This window comes from Crotalus tigris, unplaced genomic scaffold (genome assembly GCF_016545835.1).
Source record: "Crotalus tigris isolate CLP2741 ecotype Arizona unplaced genomic scaffold, ASM1654583v1 scf7180000018525.42219311030:4301911, whole genome shotgun sequence".
NCBI classification, from domain to species: domain Eukaryota; kingdom Metazoa; phylum Chordata; class Lepidosauria; order Squamata; family Viperidae; genus Crotalus; species Crotalus tigris.
This window is the reverse complement of record NW_024097057.1, coordinates 2,619,323-2,635,740: the sequence shown is the minus strand read 5'-3', so window position 1 is coordinate 2,635,740 and position 16,418 is coordinate 2,619,323. Positions and strand designations below refer to the sequence as shown.

Here is a 16,418-nt window from a genome sequence, read left to right as displayed (position 1 = left end):
TTAAATTAATTCCGCCTCTGTAATCAACCACAAACTGATTACTTGGCTGATACCATTACAAATGCAAGAGCTTTATTGGATCCCGAAGCCAATATTCTAAAGCAAACAAATATATGCTTCCCCTCCTGGAAATCACACCAATTAGTGCTTTCCTTTAATGCATTAATAGGTATTTTCTCTCTAGAGAACGGGAGTAGAGTGAGATATATGTCATGTTGCAGTAATTGTCAGACCTGGCCTAGCCTGCTCTGGTCTCTTAGGAAAAAAACACTCTGGACTCCTTTTGTAGGGAAAACGTTACTTTTACTAAAAGCCAAGCGGCAGATCTAAGAGTCTGCACGTTAACTTTCCCATTCCCATTATCTCCCCATCGTCACATTTGAAGAAGATATTTTGGTGACTGTCCCGGCATTCGGTGGACTAAATGGCGAGCGGTCGCATCCCACTCCAGGTCCGTGGCCTTGGGATGCCTCAGGATCCACCCAGATCCCCTCCTCTTCCCACAGCTCCCTTCCCCCAAGGCTTATTGCAAACTGACATCTAGCAAAGCATCTGTGAGCGAAGGAGGGCAGCCCTGGCCATAATCCCCGCTCAGCAGCTGCCAATACTCCTGGAATACAATGTTTAGGGGGTCCTTTCAGCAAGGTCTACAGCTGTGGTGGTTAGGGAATGATGGGAACTCTAGTCCAATATACCTGGAGGGCACCCTGTTGGAGGTTCTAACAACATCTTGACTTATTAGTGCAGGTTCAAGCGAGTGGTCCAAACGGAAGACCATTCAAGAGACAGTCAAGTCCAAGTGCCCCTTCAGATGCAGCAAGAATTCCTTCATCGTTCTTCCTGACGTAAATGCTTCCCTTCCTAAATCTTCAGGACTTTCTTTTCCGGAGCAAGAGAGAGAAGATAGCGTGGGCCAGACAGGCCACAAAGGGTTCAGATTCTCAAAAGAGAGGATTTGTCTTCTGTCTTCCCTTAAGGTTTCAAAACAATGAAAAGGACGGAAAGCATCCTTACGCTCTGAAAAGCCGGCCAGAAAGATAATTGTGGGGCTGGGGGTGAGGAAGTAAAGAGGGTTTGAAGAGGGACTTCACATCCCCCTCCGTTTCGGGTAGGGTTCCAAAACTTGGAGGAACTGATTGACCAGAAGAGAAAGTACAAGTAGTCCTCGACTTATGACAATTCATTTAGCGACTGTTCAAAGTTACAACAGCACTGAGAAAGTGACTTATGACCGTTTTCCACACTTATGACCCTTGCAGCATCCCTGTGGTCATGTGATCAAAATTCAGATGCTCGGCAACTGACTCATATTTACGACGGTCGCAGTGTCCCCGGGGGGGTCACATGATCCCCCTTTTGCGACCTTCCAATAAGCAAAGTCAATGGAGAAGCCAGATTCTCTCAACAACCGTGTTACTAACTTAACACCTGTAGTGATTTGTTTAACAACTGTGGCAAGAGTCGTAAAATGGAGCAAGGGTCACTTAACAAACGTCTCACTTAGCAACAGAACTGTGGGGCTCAATTGCGGTCGTAGGGCGAGGACTGCCTGCATAGGGGAAACATATTAGCCTTCCTTCCACGACCTTTCCTTCCATCCAACCTTAATCTCGGCTGGCGCCAGAGACGTCCTGCAGGGGGAGCTCTTCCGCCTTCAGAGACGCTCCGGCGTTCCATCCGACAAGGACAGATGGATCCCAACTACAATTAATATAGGATTAACTGCTTTAAGAGTCAAGCACATATTAGAGCTCCTTTCCATCTTTGTGAAATATGCTCTAATAACAATTCAATTCCCTTTAATATGGAAAGGATTGTGGGGGGACCTCATTTATTGTAATATTAAAATTGTTTCATTAACACAGGAGTGGCAATGGAACCCATTCAGCTTTTTTGCAGATATTTGCTACTGTCCTTCGGCAGCAGCTAGGAAAGCTATTGGGAGTTTATGATACCAAGCCTGCTGCACATAAAACTAGATATAGCCAAACCTTTCCAGTCTTGAGACAGAAAAACATGGTGTGGGGGTTACAGAATTAATAATAATAATAAAGTTGGAAGGGACCTTGGAGGTCATCTAGTCCAACCCCCTGCTCAGGCAGGAAACCCTACTCTATCCACGGCAGGTTGAAGGCCTTTTCCACATGTTTCCAACCCTGCGATCCTGAGCTTTCTTTTGCCAATTGGACCTGCAATATTTACTGAAGTCGTCGCTCTATCGCAAATGTTGTGACTTGGTGCACATGACACAAATCACCACAATGCATCCTTTTGCATCTAATGGACATTTGTCAATAACGGTCTCACAATGAATCTGTTGCAACGAATCTTCATTTCCCATTTGAGCTTGCAAACGAGATAGGTTGTCAATCCTAGCTTCCTCCCACAACAGTTGGCACTGTTCTGAAAAGGGGGAAGGAGGAGAAAAAAGATGCCAGGCTGCTGTTCCCTGCCTTAAAACACATTTAGGAGATCAGTGATATTATACCTCTGCAGGCCAAATGTTGGGGAATTATCCCTGAACACATATATACATCCAGCCTATTACAAATTAAACCATTTTCTTTCCTTTCTAAGACTCGCACAGCTGCAGTGATAGATGCTAACAAAGCTTAATTAGGAAATCGGCAGATGCCCTCCAAAAAAAAAAAAAACCCTATAAAAGGCGGCTCATGGTTCATAAATTAAAAGGAAAATAAAACACATCCAACAACATTCATCACTGGTGATTTACAGGGAAGAAAAACAACAGATCGTTTCAGGTTAAAGAGCAGAGAGAGCTGGCTAAACCATAATTGGCATTTTAATTGTATACCAGAGAATTACAAATCTTTTGGCTGATCTGCGCTGCAAATAAAGTCCCATCAGGTAACATATAGCTGATCTGGTGAAGCCTGCTTCTGGTTCCCTTCAGATATATTGCATTGCAGGTTCCACCATCATGAGCCAATATGGGAAGAGTGCATTTTCTGTGCATCACCCGGTTAGCAAAGCAAGTGGGTTAACTGCTTTTTAAACAAGTGTTTATAAATATTTTTTTTCTGCAGAAACACTTACGATTTTCTGGCCATATTTAATGAGCAATTAAAACAAAATAAAGAATGGGATAAAAACAGAACAAAATTTTAAAACTCCTAACGTATCATAAAACAAGCCAAAATATGAACAGTTTTGATTGCTATTCTAATATTTCAGGGAGGAAGGAACCTCTGGAGAATATGCAACCAGTAGATGTGGGCTGAAGAAGAAAAGATCCTAGCATTTAAGAATCAATTGGTGTGTTTCTCAATCTTATCTACTTTAAGATGTGAAGACTTCCATTCCCCATGCTGGCTGGGGATTTCTGAAATCTGAAGTCCACTCATCTTCAAGTTGCCAGGTTTGAGAAACACAGGAGTACATTAAAGTTGGCTATCTGAACTTGCAAGAAAAAAATGGTGGTGGTGGTGGGGAATCCCTCCAATCTAAATGAACAATGGTAGTCAAGAGGCAAAATGAACAACTGAGAGCAAGTTTACCAGAGGTGAGCCCACAATTTTTCGGCAGTCGAGAGGCCATTCTTACTATAGATAAGGGGACGTAAACTGGACGATACTGACCAGGGGAAGGTTGGCTTCAAGGAGCCTGTTTGGGACCAAAGGTCACACCTGGCCTTTGCTGTAAGGTTGCCCTCCCCAAAAGGACAGGACTGATTCAAAGCACATTAAATCACACTTTGATAGCAACATTTGGGAAGTTCCAGGGGCCAAAGCTAAGTCTTTCTGGAGGTCCACATATGATCTTATAAGACTCCTGGAGGGTGTTGGAATTAATCAAGAATTAATTAATTAATCCCCTCCGCCTCTGAAAGGTTCTCTCATGTGTTTCCTCTTGTAGGTATTGGCAATGACAAAAAACTCGAAGGATTAGCACGGCATCACAATTTCACGCTCAATTTAATACTGAATAAAAGAGAGCCAGCACCCAGTCTGAAGACCCATTATTCTCCTGATTATATTAAAATTCCGGATCTCAAACAGCACTTTTTTGTTTATGACTATTTATTAACATCTAATTAATGAGGGCTAAATCCTTCAGTGACACGATGATTAAGTGGTATTTTAAGTAATCCTCCTTTTTAATTATGATTCTGTCAGAAAGGAGCCCAGCTTCCAAAGCATAAATAGGAGACATTTACAAGCACCCAATCTTTAAATACGCATTCACGTAAAACCAATATTTTTTTTAAAAAAGTCCAAAATGTAATTATACTTTAATGGCTAACACACATTAAAAAAGCTCTAATGTGTGTATACCAGTACACACTTTTTACAAATTATTACTGAGTTGTGGGACGAAAGTTAAATTAAGGCACTGCTACACACCCACTCCAAAGTCAAGTCCCCCTTGAGAGGAGCTGAGGACGGCAGTGTGGTGGCTGTGCGCAAGGAAGAGGCTTGCTAGGGCCTTATGCTGGGATGCTTCCCAAACTTTCCTGGTCTTCTTGCAAGTATTCCCATAAAAATGTCATTTTACCTAGCTACCTGGTTTTGGCCTGGTTACTTAGGGGTTGACACCTAACACACACAAAGACATGCTCCTTCTTCCTTTGGGCGGGGGCATTTTCAGGTCTTCCTGCCTGCAGAGAAAATTCACTACATAATATCTGACATCAAGGAACGAAGTGGAGCCAAAGCAGGCCATGTCATGCCATTTAGGGTCTTCCTGGGACGTTCCAGGGGTGGACCTTCAACATTGCCCCATTCACCAGCTTCCTAGACTTGTTTCCTAGACCAGCCTGAAATGTTTTTTCTTTTATAGAACCAAAAGCAGGAAATGGCATGTTCATAGAATCATATGGCCGGATGGGACTTAGGAGGTCTTCTAGTCTAGCCCTATGCCCAAGGCAGGAGTCCTTCTATCATTCCGGACAAATCATTGTCCAATCTTTTCTTGAAAAGCTCCAGCGATGAGGCACCCACAATCCTGGGAGGCAAGCTATTCCACTGATTAATCACTCTGTCAGGAAATTCACAGTTATCACAATAAGCACAATATACCACCTACTTTATGAAATGATAAGCAATGACTCTCCAGTCGTTCATCAATATCCCTTCTCAGTTCTATCTGAAGATGTCAAAAAATCCTTTTCTCTTAGAAATCAGTCCATGGTCCACCATTTTCTAAGAGTACAAATAATTTCCTGGCTTAGACAGAGTAACCCATAGAATATTGAAATAGACAAAGACTGTGTGTCTAACCAATTTTATTATGCTGTAAGCTTTTCTGAGCAGCAGCTTCCTTCATTTCCAGAACATCATTTCTTTAGCACCTTCTTTCATTTCAGTTCCCCAGTCATTTTTTTCTCTACCTCTACATTAAATGGTCAGAAACATCATGAGAGGTCTGCTTGAGTTTATTAAAATACAGTAATTTAAAATTTAAATGGTTCCTTGGGCTATATATTCTCCAGTTTAGAAACAGCTATTCTCCACTGTGTGCAGGCTAGGCTATTAGAAAATATCTTTAAAATCTTTTTAGTATCCATCTGTAAATATACATATATGCCAAAAGGTATATGTGTGTTCATCTGGATGAGTCACCCTCAGGAAATTGTTAAAATTATAGGATAGACTGCAAAGTTTAAAAATAGGAAAAGGAAACAGCAATGCGCTTCCATATTATTGTTACCAAGAAAAGTGTTCACTTATAATAATAATCAGGAAGTCTTTACCATGAGAGAAAATGTGAAAACCCAGACAGCTGAGGTGGATCACCTCCTGAAAATTATGGGAAAGGATCAGCCCACAACAAATATGTAATTCAAAATTAGTTTGCAGAATCCCAAGGATATAACGCTAATTCATTAGCAGGATATCCTGGAGAAATATCAGCTATGTGGTCACTAAGAGTCACCATCATCTCAATGGCACATAATCAGATCAGAAGCATCTGCCTGAAAGAAGATCCTTGAGCTTTTGAAATGATGAAAGTGTGATCTAGTTATGCAGGAACAGAAACAGGTCTCTTGGCCTGAGAGGATCATGCAATCAAGAGTGATCCAAGAGGCACTCCTTTTTAAGGTTCCCTCAGCCAATAGGAATCCTGAAGGTTCTTGAAAAAAGGGTATAGGATAGGGGTATAAGCAAAAGGTTGTTCCTCAACCGTGGCAATTTAAGATCTGTGGACTTCAATTCCCAGAATTCCCACAATTCATGCCGACTGGGGAATTCTGGGAGCTAAAGTCCACAGATCTTAAAGTTGCCAAAGTTGGGAAATATTGCTTTAGACTGTTCATCACTCCTGAATATTAATGTTAGAATGAGTGACAGACGTATTTAGTTTCCAAAACAGAAGTTTTCCTAATCAGAACAATAACCAGAATGGATGATTTTGAGACTCTTTCCTTCCATCCCCTGAGTAATAACATTCATTTTAACCTTGATGAAAAAAGTAACTAATTTATGAAGTAATTTAGGTAATAACTATACATTAATTTTATATCTCCTTTTCTGCTGGATGGACCTCTTGAAATTATGTAAAGTTACACAATAGGCTGCTAGGGATTTCCAGTGAATAATGCGCTGTATTTAAAATCTTTCAGTCAAATTAATAATATGCAGAGCTACGCAGTGTGTAATTGCTTCTAATATATTCAGATTTAGAAGTCAGCATTAATAGACTGTATAGATGATATTTTTCCTTTAGGAAATTATGCTGGTTTAATTTCACATTCCAACTATAAATTTCCAGCCAGAATGGCCTCTCAGCTATCTGTGGGTCACAATCAGAAATCAACGTTTCATGAGCAAAGTCTTCATAATAATTTTATAATGTCGTTCTTCACAGAAGGAAGACACCTGGGCTACTGAAATTATGAGGGCAGAAAGAATTAAACAGGAACAGAAAAGAGTCTCTTGGACTGATGGAGTCACACAATTAAGGTGAATCCGAGACATCTTGTGGCACGGGCTGAAGGACGAGCTGCCATCTGCCTGGAGGATGATAGAAAGAAACTTCTAGAAGTGAAACTCTCTTGGTCAATAACTTGCTAAGGAGTAACAGAGCTCTCTCCACATAGGTGTCTATTCCCCCCTCCCAATTTGCAAGAAGACTTGGATTTGCTTCGCTTCGCTTAATTTAAAAGCTGACTGCAGAATAGTGCTGATTTCAAGAGACAAAGGTTCAGATCCAATCCTACAATTTGCAATTAGCACAAATTTCCTGGGACTGCCATATTTTCCCAAGCGCAGAGGCACGTGCGATTGATAGGTCAGGAAGCACAGTCTACAACTCATATCTTCACTTATTTGAGAATGACCTTTTATTCATTGTTTTTACTCTACCATCCTTCCTTTCTTCAGGACTGAGACACTAATGCCAACATTAATATTTTCTAAAGAATACTGATTGAAGTTCTCGATTTGGATTTCCTAGTCCTTCCCACCTTCCTGTCTTCCTTTCTCCGTTAGGAACAAAACCTTGAAGACATGATGAGACTCAATGGAGGCGTCTCGGATTTAACCACTCACTTTTACATTCTTCACCTGGGCTCCGCTGCACATCATTTATTGGAAGGAGGAAAAACATAAAAGACAAATTGCCAATTGTCTCAGATTTCACAGACGTTCAATTGTTCCCCTTTTACATCAAAAGTCAGGGAGCTCCAGTGTATTCAGGCACCATCAAACATATGGCAAACTGCAACTTACATCTGGTGAACAGATGGAAGGAGGGCACTCCAATCAGAACACATTCCGGGGGTGCATCCACAGGCCGCTTATGAAGCCATTCATCTGCGAGGACAATCACTAGAGAACCTTGATACAGCTAGCCCAAATATCAGGAGGCTGGAATCAGAGTGACGCCAGAGTACAAACGTACTGCTTAACAGGTGCCGGATTTACCTCATCCTGCAGTAAATTCTTATTAAAATAAAGAACTCCAGTGCTCCATGGTGGTGCAGTGGTGAGAATGCAGCATTGCAGGCTAATTCTGCCCACTGCCAGCAGTTCGATTCTGACCGGCTCAAGGTTGACTCGGCCTTCCATCTTTCCGAGGTCAGTAAAAGGCGGACCCAGATTGTTGGGGGGCAGGCGACAGACTTAAGAGAGGGCTGTAAAAGCACTGTGAAGTCAGGGGTCTTCAAACTTGGCCCTTTTATGACTTGTGGACTTCAACTCCCAGAATTCCTTAGCCAGGCACGCGGTTGAGGAATTCTGAAGTCCACAAGTCATAAAAGGGCCAAGTTTGAAGACCCCTGGTCTAAGTGCTATTGCTATTGCTCCCCTCTTTACCATCATCAGGATTATTGCAAAGATGAAATGGGAAGAACTCGACTCTGTTCCATTTTGCCATTAGGTTATGTGTATTGTTTACTGGGAGTTTTCATACATAATCAAATATTATGGAATATTTTGATTAAAAAACTCCACAAGAAAATGTGATGAGTAACCAAGTGGGATCCAAATATTAGTCCAGAAGGTATGAATACAGTCAGTTGAGATCAGGATTTACAAGCCAGCTTTGCTCCAGAAGTTGCTGAGCTGTAAAAAGCCCCTGAAATTTTGCATCCACAACAGCTATATTGGCACAGCACCAGGGTGGATCATAATTGATGATTTTGGGTTTTTTTTAACTTAAATTGGATTTTTTTATCAAATTTATTTTAATAAAATGCTTTTGGAGTAAAAATCTATCTAAATATAGTTTTTCTATTTAAGATACATTAATAATTTAGTTTATTCAGCATGAAATGGAGCTTAGTTATGTAGCATGAGGCTGTATGTTCTGCAATATTTACATTTTTGGTAAACTCATTCAATGAATCCAAGCTCTGCAAGCTGAAATAACATGCAGTGCGTTGATGCATTCACACAATTTCACAGTGACCATGAGATAAATCATAAAACAAAGTTCAGGAATATTCCTTTATCCCATTGTTTTGCAAATCTATGTATACTATAAACTGTATGATTGTTTGAAGAGAAATCCATCTGTACCAGGCTCTAAGTGTTTTAGTTAAACAAAAGAATTTGAGTAGTTCTCCAATTGTGTGTGATTAACCTATTAACCTAAAATCATTCTGATATCGCTGTTTTACTAACCTGACAGCTTGTTATTCTAAATAGGAAACCTTCATTTTGTTTGCAAATAATAATATTGGAGATTCTAACCACCAGTAAGAATGACTCCTTATGTTTAAAGAGCACCTGTCATTTCCGATCCATCTTGGCAGCGCCTGTTAGCGGGCATCCACTCACCTGCTGCCCGCCACGTCCCTCACCTTGTGGTATTACTGTCACATCACCAGCCGTCCCATTAAAGGGAGTGGGACTGTCGGTGAGTCAAGAGGAGGAGCCGCTGCGAAACAGATGACAGCTGTTCTTTAAAAATTATGATTTAAATCGACTTGATTTAAATCAAGCCTTTTTACTAGTGATTTAAATCACGATTTAAATTGTGCTTTAAATTGACTTGATTTAAATCAAATCCACCCTACACAGCACACACTAACTTCTAGTTACTTTCCTGCACCATCCACTCGATAAGCTTACAATACCTAACTCAGTGTGACACGGTGGCCATAATTACACTGAGCATGCAAATTCTGGGCCATTTATCTACTCCGATGCAGTGAACCAAGAAACCAGCCCTACACAGACCTGTTCTTCTACAATTCATCTTTGTAAAAGCAAACACTACTATTATGGGCATTTTAGCTTCCTGAGACAGTTTGATAAACTTGATAAATTGTGGTTATTAAATGTGTTGCCAAATGCTGCCTGCTACAGCACGATTAGTTCTCTGCACGGCATTTCCAATGCTGAGACATTCTGCGATTGCAGACCTGGCAAGATGGAGTCGGAATCGGCATAGCTGTGGCACAACACCGTTATGAGCCATCTTTTGCAATGCATTTGACAAAGCGTCAGAAGAGATACTGGTACACTGAAATATGGTCCTTCATTTGCTTCATGCTATAGGGGGAAAGGAGTGAGAAAGTCTGTTCTTCTGGTGTGAACAGAGAAAATTCTTCAGAACTGAAGAAGTTTCTTGGATGAGAAGCAAAACATTTTCAAGAAAATCAAGGAAGTCCAGTTGCCTTTTGGAAAAGCATCTTTGGGATGAATAGAGAAGCGTCTTCCACCGAAGCTCTGTTGGGTGCATCTAGTTCAGGGGTAGGCAACCTTGGCTCTTTTATGACTCGTGGACTTCAATTCCCAGAAATCCTGAGCCAGCCATGCTGAGGGAAAAGGGAGAGGTTTCCAAGCTGAGCCCTGTTGGCTCAGGAATTCTGGGAGTTGCCAGGTTGCCTACCCCTGATCTACTTCAAAACCACTAGGAACTGTACTGTTAAATCTCTAGACATAAGAAGCATCTGTCTATATTGAACTAACGAGCATCTCAATCTAATGAGATTTCCTAACTTTTTATCTACTGAGTAGATTTATACCCTACTTTTTATTCAGGAGCTCAATATCTACGTCACAGTGACCCATTACTAAAGACCCAACAGCAAAGCTCTCTCTCTTTCCACTCTATCTTGCTGGGCTGCTATTTGGGTAGAAAACCTGAAAAAAAGACTGTCTTGCTACCTTGAGCTCCTGGAACAAACGCAGTAAGATCTACCAAATAAGTAAGATTTATGTTAGTATTATAATGGAATAAAATATGAAATCTATGTTGCTCTTGAAAGTCTATTCAGGTACCAATACATAATTCTTGAACTTGCCAGATGATGATGTACAGACACCATCTGTAAGAGAATACTACATATCTACAGAAATGCACATGATCCAAGACAAAATCTTCCCAGAATGTATATGGCTCAATATAAAAGAGAAAAAAAGTGACATTGTCATAGGTATATATTATAGGCCACCCAACCAATCAGAAGAAATAGATGAACTCTTTGCCAGCCAGTTAACAAATGTATGTAGGAAGCATACCACAGTAGTAATGGGAGACTTCAACTATCCAGATATCAACTGGGAGACAAACTCTGCAGTGAGCGGGAAATCAAACAGATTCCTAACCAACCTAGCCGACAACTTTGTCATCCAAAAGGTGGAGGAGGGAACTAGACACAAAGCTATACGGGACCTAGTCCTTACTAATTGAGAAGAAGTGATAAAGGGAGTTGAAGTTGCTGGAACCTTGGGCGAAAGTGACCACGTCATACTGGAATTTAATATAATGCAAACACTAGCAATAGAAAACAATCCAACCTGTGTCTTGAACTTCAAAAAAGCTGACTTTCTCTCTGCAGAGTCAGACCCAAGACTGCAGAGTCAGAAGCTGAACCAGGGAACTCACAGCTATTAAGCAGCTCACAGACTGCGGAGTTTTTTCACAGCCCTTGAAAAATAGGCATATGAAATGAAAGCAGGAAGAAATGACATCTTCTAGAGGATCCTAACAATGGTGACTGGAAGAAAACACCTAGAGGAACCAAATTCAAAATTCTGATAAGAAGTATCAGTTCAACTCAGAAAACTAGCAACTTCTGAGTTGTGTAACAATTCTCATTCTACATTTTTTTTCAAACTGGAAACATTTCTGATAGCATTTTATTTACAACTGAAGATGCACAGTTTGAAAGCCAATTTCTACTTCTGGGATGTAATTGATAAGAAGGATAAATCTTTGAGCAACTTGGCTTTTAAAATGTTTGAATTCTCTAACGAAGTCTCTAACAAAAGGAACGCTGAAGCACCAAACGTTAACAAGAACTTGCTATTTGTAGATCTATCAAAATTCTGAAAATGCAAAGAAAGGGCTTAAGAAGATTTCCAACTTATTTCCATATAGGTTCCATGTGTAGTCCTAATTGCTAAAGATGCATTTCCACAGTTTCACTTATTGCTCAAGTGAGTGTAACACAGTTAACCTTTCCATAAAGACAAGCAAAAGAATTCTGGTCCAGAGCTGGCTCAGAGGAATTTAATAAATCACAGTCCCATTGACATAACCAAACAAGTAAAGGCTTAAAATTTAATTAATCTTTTATTTCTTTTCATAACTGTTAAAGTAACAGAGAACTGTAGAGGTTTAGGATAACCAGTAGAAACTGAGAAAAATGTTTTTAAGGAGATATCCTTGATTCCTTCTCCATGGACCTCATATGCCATCTTTTTGTACATTAGATGAAACTTGTTTGAATTCTAAAGAATTAAAGGCAACAATGCCTTTAATCATTGAAGAATAATTTGGTATGATTGCCAGGTATTATATTTGCTTATTGTTTGCATTTAATCTCTTTTGATTTCTCTTTTTGTATGCCACCCATAGTCACAACTATGAGACGTCATACTTCTTTTAAACAAATAATGATGAACACTCATATTAACATGTGTGTGTAATAGACCCATATTTACATCTGTCAACTTAGAAAATCCACCTATTTATATTATATATTATGATTTCATCAGACCAGTACACTTGGTGTTCAGGAAAAAAAAGTCTCATAATTACGATTTTAAAATAAGCGTAACATCAGCTCTGTTTTAGGTAAACAGTAATTATTGTATTTGCCAATTAAGTTTTCTGTGCTCAAGCTCAAGCAGCAATTTGTTTAAAATAAATTACAGAAACGGATTCAAGAAATCAGACATTTAGAAGAGGGGTAAGCAGTAAGAATAAATTAGCTTACTTCCTAATTGTCTATGGAGATTCTCCGTCATCCAGGTCATGGCTGTCCCAAAGGTGCTTTTTCACGAGGCAACTGGATTTTTTCTCTCTCTCTTTGAAGACATTTTGTTTCTTTGAGAGATGAAGGAGCTTCTTGGATGAGAAGCGAAACGTCTTCAAAGAGAGAAAAAAAGTCCAGTTGCTTTGTGAAAAAGCGCCTTTGGGACTTACTTCCTAATCTGTAACAAGGGTTCTTAATTTTTTTGCATTTTGAACTGTGCCAGTTAGGGCCACAGCCTGAGGGTTGGGGACCCCTGTCTTAAGTGATCCTAACTAAACCAAGACTTATTTACCAAAGGTAAGGATGAGGGTTTGTAAACTTTTATTTATGGTCAATGACCAACACAGAGATGAGGGTTTATAAGTGCACTGACTCAGTCCTAATGGCAACGAGGATATATCCGTTTAGAGCCAGGCAATGGTTTCCACATTGGCTAAATAGAAAATGCAGCAATGGAAAAGGGATTAGGTCTAGCTTAAGACTTGCAAGAAAGCCTTCTCTGGGCAAAAGTCAGGGCAAAATCCAGTCTAAAGCAAATTTCCTTTTGCTTTCAGTCAGTTGGACAAAGTCATAAGACCGCTATGACCTTTTTGGCTAGATACATTATATAGGCAGATATAGATCTGTCCAATGACTAAAGCCAAAAGACCAAGACTGCTGCTTACAAAACAGTCAATAGAAAGAGTCCCTGAAAAGGAGTGATTAGAATAATCAGAAAATCTCTGGTAATCATAGGAGCTACAGAGACAGATGTGCCAATGAAATTGGAGGGGACCATTTGGAGGAAAAAATGAGTCAAAGAAGGGAGATAAACCCTAACCTTGAGAACCCGCAGGATAAAATCTTAATAAAATGGAATAAAGCAAAAGAATAAAAAGAAATGCATAGACATTCTATTACCCAAGTTGCAAGATATTATCTGACCTCCATAGGACTCACAGTTAATCTTAAAACGCTTCCTTGATTAAAAAGAGAATATGAAGTGGAGCGTGTCTCATCTGAGTAAGACTTCAATCTTGTTTCTACAAATCCAAAGTCTTCACTCTCAGCTACCCAACTAGTTTAGTATTCCTTCCGTGATTGCTTCTCAATGACATTCACAAAGGCAGCAAGGAAAGAGGCCATCTGATCTCTAGTCTCTTGTCGATATTTACTTAGGCAAAGCTGATTAACAGCCTTGTGACTTTGACAAAACTACCTTGCTTCAGAGCACCCAAGATGACCGCTAGGTCCCAATATATCTTCTTTCCCTCTGCAGGACAACTCATCAAACATCTTGACGTGTGATTCTGATGCGCTTCCACCTTGTTCCTGTCTCATAGCTACAGGAGGACGGGCACAGGGAATTAGTGCTATTGTAAAGCGAAGTGGGACTTTTTGAGAACTGGACCTCTGGGGAGCTGTGGCCATTCCTGGAAGAAAGGTTCAACTGAGACCGTGAAGCAGTTTGGACACCAAAATGCCCTTGGTGGATGATTCTTGCCACGGGGTCTTGAGATTTCCAGAGGACTTGATATTCTGCGACAGGAGGATCGGGGAATTCTACAGGAACTTCTATAACTTGGGTATCAGGGCCTTCGGTGGCCCATATTATCCTCAGTTGACATTAAACTCCCAAAGCCGGTCATTCTGAGAGTCAGTTTGGAGTACTGGTTAAAGCAATAGGCTAGAAACTAAGAGATCATGATTTCTAGACCTATCATAGGCACAAAGACATCGGAGTGATCATGGGCCAATCCCTCCTCTTAGTCCTAGATAAAAGAAGGCCAGGGCAAACTATATCTCCAAATGTTGCAAGAGAACTGGGCGGGGGGGAGGACTTACCCAGATATTCACCAAGTCAAGAAAGTCAGTTTGGTGTAACAGTGAAAGCACTGAGAGACTGTGAGTTCTAATCCTACCTGAGGCACAAGGATAGCTAGGTGACCTTGTGCCAGTCATTCTCTCTCAGCCCTAGGAAGGGGGCAATGGCAAACCTTGCCAAAAAGCTTTACCGACTTTCTCAGGCAATTGCAGGAATCTAAAGTGATTCGAAGGCATACCCACACACCAGGCAGGTTGTTCAAAATGCAGTCCGTGCCAGTATGTTGATGGTATACAGAGCTTTACGCTTTAGAGATGTGTTTAGTTTTGCACAAAATCAATATCAATACTGGACGCTTCCAGACTTTATTGCAAGAGTGAAATAACATGCAGTGTTGGGAAATTACATTTTATTTGGACATTGCTGACATGCAGAAAAACAAAAAGCAAGTCGGAGCAGGAAATGGGAAAACCTCAGCCACAAACAACCACAGGCAGCAGAAACTCCCGCAGGAGTGGACATTTGCTGAAATAAAGATGCAGAAGGCTGATCCTCTCTTCAGCATTCATGGAATTCAGTGCAAGTGCAAATAACCCAACCGGCTCCCTTTGTTGCTAAGAGCAAAATCAGTCTTATTCAAAGCAAATTCATTATTGTAATGCACAGCTGCTAAAAACATACTGGAAAAAATGCTCAGGGCATTAGAAGCATTTCACCCAGGCTAAAAAATAAGACTGCAACCCATGTGCACCTGTGCCTACCGAGACACTCAGTCATCCAGGTCCTGGTTGTCCCAAAGGTGCTTTTTCACGAGGGAACTGGACTCTGTTTTTTCTTTGAAGACATTTCGCTTCTCCTCCAAGAAGCTTCTGCAGCTCTGACCAGATGCTGGGGAAATGGAAGGATTTATACTCCTTGCAGATTGCTGGTCATTTGCCTTCGTTTAGCGAGTCATTAAGACAACCTGGAGGTATACCTGTGTCATCGAGATCACCTGAGTGATGCAAATAGGTGTGAATCTTGTCCCGATGGGTTTGTTCTCCTATGTTGTGTCATGTGTTTATGAAGTGGTTGTTTTGTTTCTCCAATGTACAAATAATGATTCTGTAACAGAAGGCAAATGACCGGCGATCTGCAAGGAGTATAAATCCTTCCGTTCCCCACCATCCAATCAGAGCTGAAGAAGCTTCTTGGATGAGAAGCGAAACATCTTCAAAGAAAAACCAGAAAATCCGATTGCCTCTTGAAAAAGCACTTTTGGGATGGCCACCTGTGCAAGCTCATACATTCAGCAATGAAGGACCCCAAAGCTCTGCAGAGACGGGGAGCTCCAGGAAGCTGGGAGAAGTACATTGCTAATTTAATTGTAGGGTAATTTCATCACTGAAGAATTTGATTTAAATGTTAAGCATGGTAAAATAAGTTTAGGAGTAGTTGAAAAGAGTTGAGTCCACTTGCCAAGCTGGCTGGGAGATGCCCCGATTGCTTGATTGGTAATATACAGATTGAGATAATAAAAATGTATCTTAAGACCACAAGGAGACAACAAATACAAAATTAGCTTTGACTTCCAGTTCAGGATGTGCTTTCAAGGTTGCTCTGGAGACTGGACAATGTAGGATCTACTTAAAGACTGCAATTAAAAACTGTAAGATGACGTTACAGTTGTATTTAGTTCACGTGACATCTCTCTCAAAGAGGAAAGGAAAAATAATTTCTCTCTTGCTCTGTTCTTCCAAACTCCTCTCCCCGCTCCCTAAATGAAATTTTCTATGAAAGAAACTGGCCCAATTCCAGCTCTAGCGCTTCTGGTTGAAAAGACCTGAAATATTTTTTTTCAAAAAATTAAGAACACTAAGCATGGAAAAGAGTTCATTCAACAGCCTTCATTGAATTAGACAAAACCAACCATGACAAAATACTTTCTCCCAGGAAGCTGTC

The 16,418-nt window shown here is 40.6% G+C and overlaps 1 protein-coding gene across 1 annotated transcript in view; it reads right to left on the bottom strand.

Annotated features, from left to right (window-relative positions):
• PEPD (peptidase D) overlaps positions 1 to 16,418 on the bottom strand; it is a 69,062-nt gene that overhangs the window by 20,018 nt on the left and 32,626 nt on the right. The gene's annotated exons all lie outside the window — the stretch shown is intronic.